The sequence below is a fragment of the Manduca sexta genome, chromosome 26 (assembly GCF_014839805.1).
Source record: "Manduca sexta isolate Smith_Timp_Sample1 chromosome 26, JHU_Msex_v1.0, whole genome shotgun sequence".
Lineage (NCBI taxonomy): Eukaryota > Metazoa > Arthropoda > Insecta > Lepidoptera > Sphingidae > Manduca > Manduca sexta.
Window position 1 is genome coordinate 11751032 of NC_051140.1, and position 14438 is coordinate 11765469.

Sequence of the window (14438 nt, forward strand, 5' to 3'; positions counted from 1 at the left end):
CTTTATTTTTTACCAACAGATGCTATGAAAATCTCACATTCATGATTTTACACTACTCCAGTACGTACACAACACAAACAAAGGTATAATTAGTAAAACAGAACCATAAGTTTTTTTAAACGCCAAACAATACATTAATAGTTATAACACCGCGGAACTTTCAGTTACAAAACACTGCATGGTACTGAACTGCGCTTGTCATTCTTAGACAGATATTAAGGATTGTATTCATAGATACACGTGTATATCCTATGCCAGCAGGCCAGCATAATTGTGTCGACTATCGAGGGGTAATCATCTTTCGTCAGTCGATTATTGGACGCCACTCCACTTACCATCAGGTGCTGTGGGGTCACTTGGCTGTGCTAGTATAAAAAAAAAATACGCTCTGAAATGCGATATCAGCTAAGACCCTGTCAAGTTAAATACAATGTTATGATGGTCGTTATTTAATGAACAGATATAAAGAGCATCTCAATTGATATTTTAAGTGTCAGCATGTGACGGATTTTGACAAATATGTTTTGTTTATCAACTGTTTAATGTCTTTGTTGTTTATTAAATATTTCAATACCATAAATGTCTGTTTAAGATCTTACTCAAAAGTGAGAGGCATTTATTAATACGGTATTAGTCTAATGATACCTTCATAATTGCAGTAATCACATAGACTTAAACGTCCTTCAATCCATAAATAAAATGAAACGGAAATGACAAAGTTATTCAAGAATATACCGAATATAACATTATCAAGACCATTGACGACGAACCTCATCATGCCTAAGGGACCAGCTCCATCGTCTGTTATTGACATTTGGGCAGTTAGCAAGATGATCAAGCATTGTTTCCCCGTCATGACAGGAAAATATAAAGAAAAACAAAAATAAAACTGCTTTATCATTCAATAATGAATTGTATAACAAATAAAAAGCAATTGAATAAGTTATCTTACAATCAATCAGTATTCTTTATTTGTATGGAAATGGACTTGATAAATAAATTATCGGCAAAAAGTATATTATATTTGAGTTTGTAAAAACGTGTGAAACAGGAAAATATATATAATATCTAATTACTTACCCACTGAATACCAAGCGTTTGTTTACCGTGACAGTATGTTTCTGTATACATATTTTTAATACATTATTTAAACACGACTAAAGACTGTTATCAATTCAGGCTCAAACGAGCTATGAGTATGTTATTTAGGTCAAAGTGAGTTGTAAGTTAAAGGTTAATTTTCAACGATAAATATAAATTAGATATATCAATTCTTCGAAAAATGTCTACATGATAACCTCAAATCTGAATTGTACAACTTATGGATCATACGCGTAAATTGTCGGTTGGAGGATAATGGAAATGAAGAATACAATACGGTTTATGATAAATAGCAGCGATATGTCATGAAAGTATGCAGATGTTGGAGACGAATATTTTATGTTTTGGTTAGTGACTATTTATTGCCATTTACCGATTATTTTAACGATAGGGATAAACACGGTGAGGAAATATGTTTACCTGAGAATTCTCCATATAACTTTCGAAAGCACGTTAAACCTATCCATCTAATGTACACAAAATATCCAAAGACCGAAGACTAAGCATTCTCAATAAACTGGCTTCGGCCCACAAGTGGGAAAATTTTATACATTGTATTTATTATATGCCGTGTATCCTTCAATGGAGGTCCTTAAATAAATCGGGGTTGATGTGATTGGTATTGATGAAAATCATTTTTGGAATTTCACACATTTTTTTATATTATGTTGTTACGCCGATTAATATAAATCATACTAATTAAGTATGATTAACATCAGCTGTACAACTGAAGCAGCTTATTTTAGTTTGCCGTCACGATTTATTCCGTTATAAGTCTTGGTGGTTGCAAACTGCTATCGATCGTACTTTGTGTGGTACATCAGTTAGCGAAAAAAATTTCATGAGAGAATTAGATGTGAAAAGCGAATTAGAGCATGTTTTATCCAGAAAACATGTGGTCGTTAACTAAACATTTTTTTAAGGCCTTTACTAATACTTTTATAACTCCAAATATTAAAATATTTAATCATAAACTAAATATTCAAAACAGAATAAGCAAAAGAAAATAAGATTTTGTGAGTCAGAATACGACCACATGGTCGGTTTCTAACGTATTAATGAAATATGCATTTCAGTAACCGACTATCTCGTTTTAGTTTAATGTAAGGTAAAATTTTACTTAAAAACAAAAACAGTAGAAATCAATACCTAATTAATTACAGAATTTACGTGCCTAGTATTTTTTTTTGTAATATAAGTGCATTTCCACACGTCTCAGTCAACACGTAAATTGAGCGTCCCTCTTTTATTTGAAGCTAAGCGGTTGGTAAGGTTGGTAGCTAAAAAAGGTTATTATTGGTAATTAAATAAATCTGTTCACGCGAATGGTCGCTTACTAGAACTGGTCGCAAATCCAGCACAATGACCCTACTAAGTTACATTTAACCTACCGAACGTGAAATTAAGAAAATATATACGTTAGCAACATCTAAACCATTCATGAAAGAGAAACAATAACCATAATGACGTAATACATCCAATCACTAATGTGGCGACCTTTGCTATTAGATTGTATTGTTGCTTACATTCTACGTGGTTGTGTGCGGTGAAATTGCCTCGTATTATACCACTATGTATACTGTATAGTCTACGTCGTTAAATACCTAATAGAGTCGAACAATCTATTATACGACTTCAGTCGTTCGTATAACTAGCTACTGTCGCGCAAAATGGCACTGAGGGAAATAACACACAGCCGACAATGGCGACATCGAATATTTTTAATTTCCGCCTCGTACTTAAATTGGCTGCCGGTACAAGGAACGCACAGACATCTAATATAAGATATAAAGAGTTACCTATAAGAGTCGGCCGCGGTTGATAGGTAAAATGATTTTGGCTTCAGCACTATACATTTTTATCTAAAAGAAATCGCTAAAATATTATGATCTAGGTATTTGCTGATATAATATGAAGAGTTCCGGTTTAATCGATTCCATAAATAATTACAATACAAGGGGTACATATTAATGCTAATCAATTAAATGTGTCAAAATTTATCACAATCTTCGTGTTTATAGACGGTGGGTATGTTTATCGTGCAGTGATTATGACCTAAATTATTATGTTAATCTTTCATATCCATATTGTTGTTCATCTACGCAAATAACGTGAAATCTATATAGGTAGATAAGTCGATTGTTCTAGATTACTTCTACCCATAGTTTAGGTACACTTATGGCGCATTTACATTTTAATGAATGGCCCGTGTACATTCACTTATGGAGAAATAAAAAAGACATTAGCTTTGCGGAACACATTTCGGCTTAACGGGCTATTAAACGAATTTACTTTGTTATGAATAATGATTCGTATATATTATTAGACTTTATTAAATAATTATACTAAATATTTTCTCTTCGAAAACTAAAATCACCCTATTACGCATAAAGAACTGAAGCAATTAATTCTAAAAATGCTCAAATGACAAAATTATGAAAGCTACCACTACATTTATTAATAAATGCTATTAATGAAATAGAACTTAATATGTATTAATAATATTTTCTTGTTTTTGAGAGATGGCAATATTCAGATTTGCGTACGAAAATATTTTTCTTAATATCCCCTTCGTAAAAATATTTACCGCTGCGGAAAATAATATTTTCGTATACGTAATCGATAACATGAGCGTTCTTTAATAATTTCCTAAAATAAAGTTACTTTACAGTTGTCAAATATTAAACACTTATAGATGACTAATCATAAAAACCGTCATAATACTATAAAGAAATTACCATTTATCCATCCAATAACTTTTTCACTTCTTGTATTTATTCAAAGCACCAATAAAAACGTCGAGTTTATTAATTAAATAAATGTCAATAAAGAACGTATTTAGTTAATGAGGTCCGCGCGTTATTTGTTTGAGTAAGTTTTGACAGGCGAGTGACGTAAATTTTAATAAGGGGGTAAGGGAGCCGCGGTGTGTGCGCGAAGCGTTTCGTATAGTCGACCGCCCCCATGGCACTGGCGAAGGATGAAGGCGAATCTCCGCGCGCCGCTCTCCCGCTCTATCCCGACGGCTGAGCCGAGTCCCGAGCTCCGCGTCCCGAGACCCGAGTCCCACCGGCCAAGTCCGCGCCGCCGACTCACCACGGACTCGCCGCCCAACACCAGCACGTTGCTAACTCTGATTTCCGTAGCGGACTAAGCCAAAGCTCTCCTAGATTGTGTGGCCTTAGTGAACATTAATTACATCCAACTTAGTCTGATTAAACCTTGAGGAATTATCCGGATTGACAAAATTAACTTTTAACTCAGATTTATGTGCTGCGCCTGTAGTTGGCGACGGGTTCGTGCGAACTTCCGATCATTAAGGAACGTTCACTGTTTCCGCATTAGTCTCCTTGCCATAAAACAAATTAATGCTTAATAAATTCTCGCGTGTATATAACTATCGCCATTATAATTTCGACATTGTTTTGAATTATTTGAGTAAAATATTTCGATGCTTAAAAGATGTTCGCATGAACATACATGCGATATTAAATATTATTTAGCGATATAATAATATTATGTTATTTACCTTTTTTTTAATTGGCCTTATTATCGAATGGATTGCTTTCTTTGCATTACTATTATCTACCGATATTTAAATTCGATGTTATCAATATTAATGCAACGGCTGACGCGATGAAATAAATGCACAATGTACAAAGGTTGTCCCTTCCAATTTACGCAAATGCGTTTTTGATCTATGTTTAAACTACTTAAAAGCATACATAAAACCGGAAAGGATATATTTTGGCTACAAAAAAGTCACGGGTTCATTGATGTTTGTGAATATGTTATTCTTAAGAAATTATGTTAATTCTTATGTTAATTCTTAAGAAAAAAATAATCTCACGCCTATTTATTCAGAAAGATAAACAGGGGTGCACAGGTATACCTATGTTTTATTTTTTCTCAGTTTATTTCAACGCATCATTTTACGCTTATCATTATATTGAACACAAATTCTAATTCCGACCAATTCACGTATTTGTTTCTTTCAATCCGAGATCTTAGAATAGATTCATGCGGATTTCATAACCAAAGTATGCAGCTGTTTGAGCAATGAGGTATTAGAGCATTAATGTATTATTCCGTTTCAATTTATTACTACCGCAAACCATTTTCTAAAATTCAGTTTCATTAGAAAATGTCAGAAGATAGATTTAGCTAAGCCTTGTATATTTTCGAGATTAGCATTTAAAATATTAGGGCTTACTAAGAAAACTGTGCGTACCGCAGTAAACATTTTTTTTTTCAAGACGATGCAAGCGAGAAACTAGCGAGAAGGTAACCTGATAAGAAGTAATCACCACCTCTCAAAGACACCCATAATACCAAGGCAATTGTGGATGCATTGCCGTCCTTAGAAAAAGTTTCTCGAGATTAAGGAAACAAATTTTCGTAGACAAAACTGTTTACCGCGCGGCTCTATCACTTATCATGCCTTCATGCCGGAGGAATCACGCAGAATTATTGCTTTAATATATTTAATTTTTATCTATATAGTAAATCGAATACAGAATCAAATGTCGTACATAAAATTTGCAATCTAGAACTGATAAACCAATAAGAGTAAGGGCTAAGAGAGTTATATTGAATTCATGCGTTGCATGCTGTGAATGACATAAAATGTAAAAATCCTTGTAAATATTAAGAAATATAACAGTGATTATAGCATAACCATTTTTACATAAGGTTTGATTTACTCGATTAAGGTTTAATCGAATGCGAGTTCTCTCGCTGTAGAGTCAGTTTACACTCACTACCCCATGAAAGCTGGCAGTAAGCCAAGAGATCTGTATGCCTGATTCCTAAAAAGAAACTAAAATCTAATCAACACTTAGAATAAAAAATAGTTATATGCTCATATTTAGGTCTACTTATACCTGTTTTATAAAGAACACGTTTTCTTATAATAATATGTAATATTTTGTGTTGTTTGTTGATCTAAGGCAATTAATAAACATAAAACAATTACTAAAAGGTGAATATACTCACACAGCTGAAAATTTAGCTTTGAGCTAGGTGCCGAATTATGTTGTCAAGTAGCTCAAAATCATTTCAAATATTTCAGTTGTTTGTAAAATAAAACATGTTTAATATGGAATGAGTAAACAATTTTATTAAATATTCGAGGCTCATGAACTACTCATAGGTTATAATGTGGTGTAACATAAATCAAAAGATGATTAACTTGTTAGATTGCCAGAAAGAAAACATATCGCGATGCGGACATGAAACCTTCGCGTCTTTTTTTCAAAGCAGCTACGTGCCGGCTTCACTAAGGGGGCAGTCACAAAGTTAATTGCGTTAAGACAATTTTAACTTTGTGAAGATGGTTGTACGAGAGTTATGCATTATTTATGACTATTTCAGAAACTATAATATAAAGCCACCGAAGTGGCCACATAAAACCGTCTCGCTGAAATAAATACAAACATGTTATGAATTATCTCGTACTTTAATGAGATACAGTGGGTAATGTTTAAATACTTATATATTGCTGCAACGATAACAGAGTAAATGAAAGGGACCGACTTTGCTTCTCGTTAGATAATATAAATTTATTTGTTTAGGCGCAAACTCCATTTGTGTTCCACGAACGGTATGATTTACTTATATTTTATTTTCACGCTCCGATAAATATTTTAAACTCCGGAGTCAATGTTCATTTATTATTAATCATAACAAGCAAGGTAATTATAACTTTTATTTCTTATTTAATAGGTTTGGTTAATCATTTCAACAATTAAAGAATATTCGACAGACTGCATACAAATAAATAATCTCATAAATATGAACTTTTTTACAACATTCACTAACACCACATAAAAATATTGGAATAAATTATGAAGTAGAAATTTTGAAGTTCATAAAAGTTTGTAAGAAAAATAACGATATAAATACAAAGTTCACAATAATATGTTTTATTTAATATATTTACAGTACATTAAATGTAAAGTTGTCTAGGCTGAAGACGGACGGCGGCCGCATGGTATCGACGAGGGCAGAGGTATTAAGGGAGATCGAGAGGTTCTACGGACAGCTTTACACCTCGGTTGCCAAACCGACTGCTAGCTCGGCTGAAGACCCGAGAGCCGAGTTGATCCGACACTTTAGCGATGATATCCCGGACATCAGCCTGTGTGAGATTGAGATGGCCCTGAAGCAACTTAAGAACAACAAGGCGCCGGGTGAGGACGGAATCACTTCAGAGCTTCTGAAAGCGGGCGGAACGCCAATACTGAAAGTCCTTCAGACGCTCTTCAATTCCGTTCTCCTCGAGGGTTCAACGCCAGAGGCATGGAGCAGGAGCGTGGTGGTACTGTTCTTCAAAAAAGGTGATAACACTTTGCTGAAGAATTACAGGCCCATCTCGCTCCTGAGCCATATCTATAAGTTGTTTTCGAGGGTCATCACAAATCGCCTCGAACACAGGTTTGATGACTTCCAGCCACCCGAACAAGCCGGTTTCCGAAAAGGCTTTAGTACTATAGACCACATTCATACGCTTCGGCAAGTCATACAAAAAACCGAGGAGTATAACTTGCCGCTTTGCTTAGCGTTTGTGGACTATGAGAAAGCCTTTGATTCGATCGAGACCTGGGCTGTGCTACAGTCTCTCCAGCGGTGCCACATTGACTATCGGTACATCGAAGTGTTGAGATGTATATACAATAACGCCACCATGTCGGTCCGAGTACAAGATCAGAGCACGAAGGCTATTCCACTACAGAGAGGCGTGAGACAGGGAGATGTTATATCTCCGAAACTGTTCACTGCCGCGCTGGAAAACGCCTTCAAACTCTTTCAGTGGAAAGGATTCGGCATCAACATCAACGGCGAGTATATCACTCACCTTCGATTTGCCGACGATATTGTAGTCTTGGCAGAATCGCTGGAAGACCTTAGCACTATGCTCGAAGACCTTAATCGAGTCTCCCAACAGGTGGGTCTTAAAATGAACATGGACAAAACGAAGATCATGTCGAATGTCCATGTTGTACCCACCCCCATCGAAGTTGGGGGCTCGACTCTCGAAGTTGTAGACGAATATGTCTATTTAGGACAAGTGGTCCGGCTAGGCAGGTCCAACTTCGAGAGAGAGGTCAATCGTCGAATCCAACTCGGTTGGGCAGCGTTCGGGAAACTTCGCAACGTCTTCTCGTCCAAAATACCTCAGTGCCTTAAATCGAAAGTCTTCGATAGTTGTGTGTTACCAGTGATAACATACGGCACCGAGACGTGGCCTCTCACTGTGGGCCTCATTAGGAGGCTCAAGGTCACTCAACGAGCTATGGAGAGGGCTATGCTCGGTATTTCCCTACGAGATCGAATCAGAAATGAGGAGATCCGTAGGAGAACAAAGGTTACCGACATAGCCCATAGGATTAGCAAGTTGAAGTGGCAGTGGGCCGGACACATAGCTCGAAGAACCGATGACCGTTGGGGTCGAAAGGTTCTAGAGTGGAGGCCACGTACAGGCAAACGAAAGGTCGGACGCCCGCCTACAAAGTGGACGGACGACCTGGCTAGGGTCGCAGGAAGTCGCTGGATGCAGGCCGCTTCCAACAGGTCGACGTGGAGATCCTTGGGGGAGGCCTATGTTCAGCAGTGGACTTCCTGTGGCTGATATGATGATGATGATGATGACATTAAATATAATCTAAATTTTTCCTAACACTTTTAAATAGGCATGTGGTTACTAGAGCTAGCAACAGTATTATTGATTTTGCATTAGCATCACTCATTGGGAAACATTTATTTATTTTGTATTATAATTAATGATCAAATGTCATATACAAACGCCGTCCTATTCAATAATGTAATCTAGAACTCTAAATTGTGTTTTTATTATAGAAAAACCTTGCGAATTGCTTAATTGCAAATCCAAAAATAAAAAACCTATGGGTTGAAAGCCTAACCCAACAAGTATTGTTGCAAGTTTACAAAAAAAAAGGTTTTATTTTTTATTGTAGACACATTTTTTTATGCTCCATTTATTCAATATTCGTACCATCTTTTACTAAATATTTTACAAAACTAATTTTTATATCACACCGGAACAAATAGCATTCACTTTATACTATGTATGCCTTTACAAGCTATGTGGAGCTAATGATATTGACAATTCTAATTCAGAGCGTCTAATGGTCCAGATTATGTCGGGTCCTATAAACGAACCGTGGCGGATCATTTATACAGGCCCATATGCCTAAGTCCTTAGGGTAAAGACTTCAGAAAAACATTCCCTTCTAATTGTTCGTAGATATAGTAGATTATAAGTAGATTCAATATTCTAATTTAGAGAGTAACTACCAATTAACGTTACAAATAAATATAATAAATGTGACTGCAAAAACGTTTTCAACATGGCAATGCTATAAACGTATCATATTTTTAGAGCGACCACCCCAACGTAATATGGAATGAGTTAAAGGTTATTTTTTCCGAGGTGCGTACATAAATCGTAACTCCGATCGCAATATAATTTTTATCGAAAAAATCGTTAAAATGATGTGTATAAACTCCAATGGAACTTCCCTCTTGGGATTGTTTATAACAGATTCACTCATTGTTTATAAAATTGTTCAACGTGTTTTTTGTGTAGGGTAATAATTTGTTCTTTTTAGTAAGTATATTTTAGTTATATATTTTTATACAAGTGAATGTGTAGACGAATAAATCGCCTCGCCTGCTAGTATGCGCTACGCCTGCAATAAACATTAAACTGTACCAATGCTAACCAGAAATTTGACTTTTAGTAAGATCCAAATTCCACTTCCCTGCCCTCTTTAACCTGTAAGCTTACATTCTGTCGTATAGTATCCAGTAATGAAACTGTCTCCAACGCCTTTAAAACCGGAACTTAGTGTTAGCGCACTTCTGCTTGGCGGTAAAAATAAGAAAAAGCTGATATTGACTGCCTTGGTGGCGTAGTTGTTATGCATATACGGTACGAGTACGACTACCCGGCGGTGGCCCTGGGTTCAAATCCCGGGTCGGGTCAAAAATTGAATAACTGAGTTTTTCCATCTTAAAAAATACTAAGTCAAGAGTTCGGAGTCACGAAGTTGGCGGTGTGATACCCCCGTGCCTCGGAAAGCACGTAAAGCTGTTGGTTGTGACCCTGATCTCCCTCCAGATATGTCGGAATGCCGTTTCAAGAGTGCACCTGTATATTACGCACACATCAGTGCACTATAATATCTCCTGCGTACCTGGCCGATCCCTGTGATATTGGCCGCAGTAGCTGAAATTCGACTAGTAGGGATTCATTCATCATTTAAACCAGTTTTGAAAATAAAAGTATATTATTATACTTACGTTCTAATATAACGAGCACCGATTGGACTCATGCCTCATTCTTTAATCGATAAATATGTCTATTGATTAAAGAATGAACATTATGATGTTTCGTAAAATATAGCACTGAGTAAACAAACCTGAGCCAGGTTTTATTAGTCTAACTGCCACTCTGCTCAAGTATAGAATGGAATGAATGTGAAGTCCTATGTGTGCATTAAACGTGTTTATGATTTAGTCCGCTCTGGTGTTTATAATAAAGCCGAAATTAATGGCGCGAGAGCGGTCTGACGCGGCTTGTCCCATATCATCGTTCGTTTATTTCTCATATACCTACGTAGGATTTGTCCTTTTATTTGACAGCCCACCGCGCATATGTTTCACGCGTTTTATTGCCCTCTTTTCCGCTCTGTGCACGGATAGATATAAAATTTTGACATTACTTTCTCATTACATTATTCATAGGCGAAACACTTAAAGGGAAACATAAAACAACTAGTTGCGCGAATTGTGACATTTTAACAGCATATTTAAATAACAATCCTGAATGTTACGACTAAATGAAAAAGTTGGCTCATAAAGATACACAATGATGGCGATAATGCGATAGGGCACGGGTGCGAAACATTGGAAAGTATTAATGCGACCTAAACAAATTGATCCCCATTCTTTGTTATGCCATCACGCAACCGAAAAGTTTGCAGAGTGATTATAGGAACAAAGATAGTATCGGCCAAACTCGATCCCTTTTATTCGAATCATGCCAAACTTCCGCCATGACTCACTTCTACATCCGCGTAATAGAAAAGGTTTCTTTTGATAACGCATCAAATAATGTTATAAATTTTGATATCTGCACACCATAAACCGCAATTTTTATATATAAGCACATTTATATTAACAGGGTGGGTTCTATTTCCCAAACAAGAAGCGTAGTACATTTTCAAATACTCTCTAGAATTGTTCAAAGCGTAAATATTTTCATACGAGATTTCACCACAGAATTTTCTCAGTCGAGTGATTCCATAAAGCGTGGGCACATTTTATAAGCTTCACGGGGTTGCACACTTGGCATTCAAAATGTTCCCTCGAATATTTCAATCATTATTCAAGGATTTTACAGGTCAACAAATTTACAGCGCAATTAGTACGAAAACTTAAATTGCTGTAAATTGCAAAAGATATTCAAAAATCAGCTTACAAAGAAAAAATACAAAGGTAAAGGATGTCTGGATAAATTTATCAAAGTATTTTTTAGTAGACAGTGAGATTTTAAACCTTTCACGTTGTAATTTATATTTGAGGCTAATTTACTTAGAAACTGTAAAAGAGAGAACAGTCACAGCGCTATGAACTCTACTCTGATTGTGAGTTAAACACAATATCCATACCAACTGTGGAAGCATTTAGTTCCTCGTGCAAACGAAACAAACCGTGTACAAAGCTTTCTAAATCATACAATTCCGAGATCGCTGTAAGGATTACTGCGCTGTATTCGCCGCACAAACGTAATTTACTTTTGATAAAATTATACCACAAAACCTTTTAGAATTATACGACCGAATTTTACGGCACCTTGTAAAGGTAAGGGTACACACCTGCAAAGTGAATTCATAAAGCAACATATTGCGGTCGTGTTTAACTTGACACACCTGCTTACCTTAGTTAGCTGCCCGCATGATTCATAGGAATACCTAATCTGATTTAATTTATTGAATGCGAAAATTGTACATACGTTACCCAAACGACGCTATCCTGAATGTAGCCAAATAAATGTATGCGGCATAGTATTTTATTTAATTTGGCATAAATGCTTGCAAGTACGGCAATTAACCACTTTATTATTAGAACCACCTCTGTGAAACGAGTGCGTCGTTCACGCTCGGTATAACCAGCGACCTTTTACGCCTTAATTATATCTGAATATGATGCATGCTCCGAGTGGCACCTGTGAGAAGATGAACGGAACAGAGTGACAGCGGACACGGGCGCGGGCGCCGCGCCGGAGCTGAGGCGAGCGCGGCAGCGGAGCGGAGAGCGGATACGATGTTTAGTTTATTTTGGGTGCATCCGGTGTTACCAGCTGTCCGGCACTTAAATATGATGACAGCTCTCCCCACTGTCATTTCTGCCCGAACTTTGTAAATATAAATTAAACATTAACGACGTCAGCGAAATGAAAAATTACTTACGTCCTCAACATTAATGTTGTTTCACTTAATTGTTTTATACCTTCTCCAATTATTGTGCATCCGTTAATGTAAATATAATTAATCCGTGTTAGTATTTTATCCGCGGTATACAGCGGAGATTTTATTAGAAAGAAAAAGAGATTTTAAATACCAACGCGCAACTAGGCAATAACTTCTGCAAGGCATTTAAACAAGTATAAGCTTATTAGAACAAGAAAATAACGCAAACATTTTAAAACTTTAATTAATAAGGTGTGCGGTAAGGCGATTCATTATAATTTATGGATATCCCTATAATATGAATACTTCTAGGTAGGTGGATATAATCTATATTTTGCATTATAATTTCTCAAACGTAAGGAACCAGCTAGTGTACGGTTTTTATAACTTATAGCGTCGGTTTGCACTGTAGAAATAGTTTTGTCTATACAATGGATACTCCAATTAAACGTGGGTGATACCACATTCTCACTATGTAGTGGTGCGAAACATTGCATTATTATTAAAAGAAACCTAAATAACCCATACTAACTTAACAACTATTTTTAATATAGTCTTATAAAGTACAAGGACTTATCGAAACATTTGAAGTAACAACGTAAATTATGGCCAACGTTTAGTCGGAGACACGTCATATGACGGAGAGATTTGAACTAAAATGATGTTCATTCCATCGGCGTGAGTAACAACCGGATGGTCACGAAGTAGTCATCCAACTATATTTAACCACTTCGTAACTTCCCGTAGACCTATTTCACACTGGATTCATACATGAATAGATATAGCATATGGACGCGGGCTTACTTTACCCACAAAATATCATAAATCATAAATTGTTGGGATGCTCGTTCACGCCTAAACTGTAAACGGATTAATACGAAAGTTATTACACAACTTGTGTGTCCCTAAATACAGAATTGCTCAAGGAATATTACTGATCGCGATTTTGCCGGCATTGTTGCTTTATTCGTAAACTTGCAATGGGATCATATTGGATATTTTGTGTTTTATCGCTTATCTTAACCTAATAATTATATAATGTTAGAATCGTGGGTATATACAAAACTCATAGCAGTTAAATATCTAAATATATATAGATTAGTAGAAATCCATACTGACTGCTACCTATTAGATATAATACTAAAATAATGTTTAATTTAAATTTTTCCATAGGTTTCATTTTCATAAGTCAATCCGTTCGTACTTGTTAAGGCTTTAAGTCGTAGTGTAAATTTGTTTTTATATCTACAATAGGGTACCGGACTCATTTTTGTTCTTTACTATTATGAAATATTTACGTTAAATAAATTGTAACACAAAAGAAATTATTAAAATCCGGTAAAAAATCAACAAGTTATAAGTCTTTGAATGTCGGTGGAAGGGGTAATTACCATGAAACAGAAAAGAGACGACATACCCACATTTGACGTCATCGGGAATTATGACGCGTGCGAAAGACAGAGATAAAGCGATATCCCTACAACGCACCCACTTCTGCACGATACAATATTTGAAATATGAATTTCTAGCCCATTTTTTAACCAATTTTATGCAATTTTCGCAGAAGTGCGTCATTTTCGTATTATTAACCATTACATATAGAATAATTAATAAAATAAAACATAGGCCGGTTCCCTATTGGTCCAAAACATTGGTTGGTTCGAAATTTAATACGACGTATAAATTATAGAACAACACTGTTTTTTAAAATAAATGGTATCAGGCCCGGTTTAAGGATAAATTATGTATATTTGAAGCACCGTTTCTTTAGCTTTTCGTTATGTATTTATTTTGACAACTATTATCCCGCCAAAATTATGTAAATGTTTCAAATCCCAGATT

The 14438-nt window shown here is 35.8% G+C and overlaps 2 protein-coding genes across 3 annotated transcripts in view; one reads left to right on the forward strand and one right to left on the reverse strand.

The window, feature by feature from the left end:
• Positions 1-4091, reverse strand: part of LOC115442510 — a 44217-nt gene extending 40126 nt beyond the window's left edge. The window contains exon 1 of one of the 2 annotated variants that reach the window (XM_030167553.2): positions 3840-4091. The gene's annotated coding sequence lies outside the window, so the exon portion shown is untranslated. Of the gene's footprint in view, positions 1-1080; positions 1186-3839 lie in introns of those variants that run through there. The other variant, XM_030167554.2, reaches the window with a different exon arrangement.
• LOC115442533 (zinc finger matrin-type protein 2) overlaps positions 1-14438 on the forward strand; it is a 168988-nt gene that overhangs the window by 86641 nt on the left and 67909 nt on the right. The window lies entirely within an intron of this gene.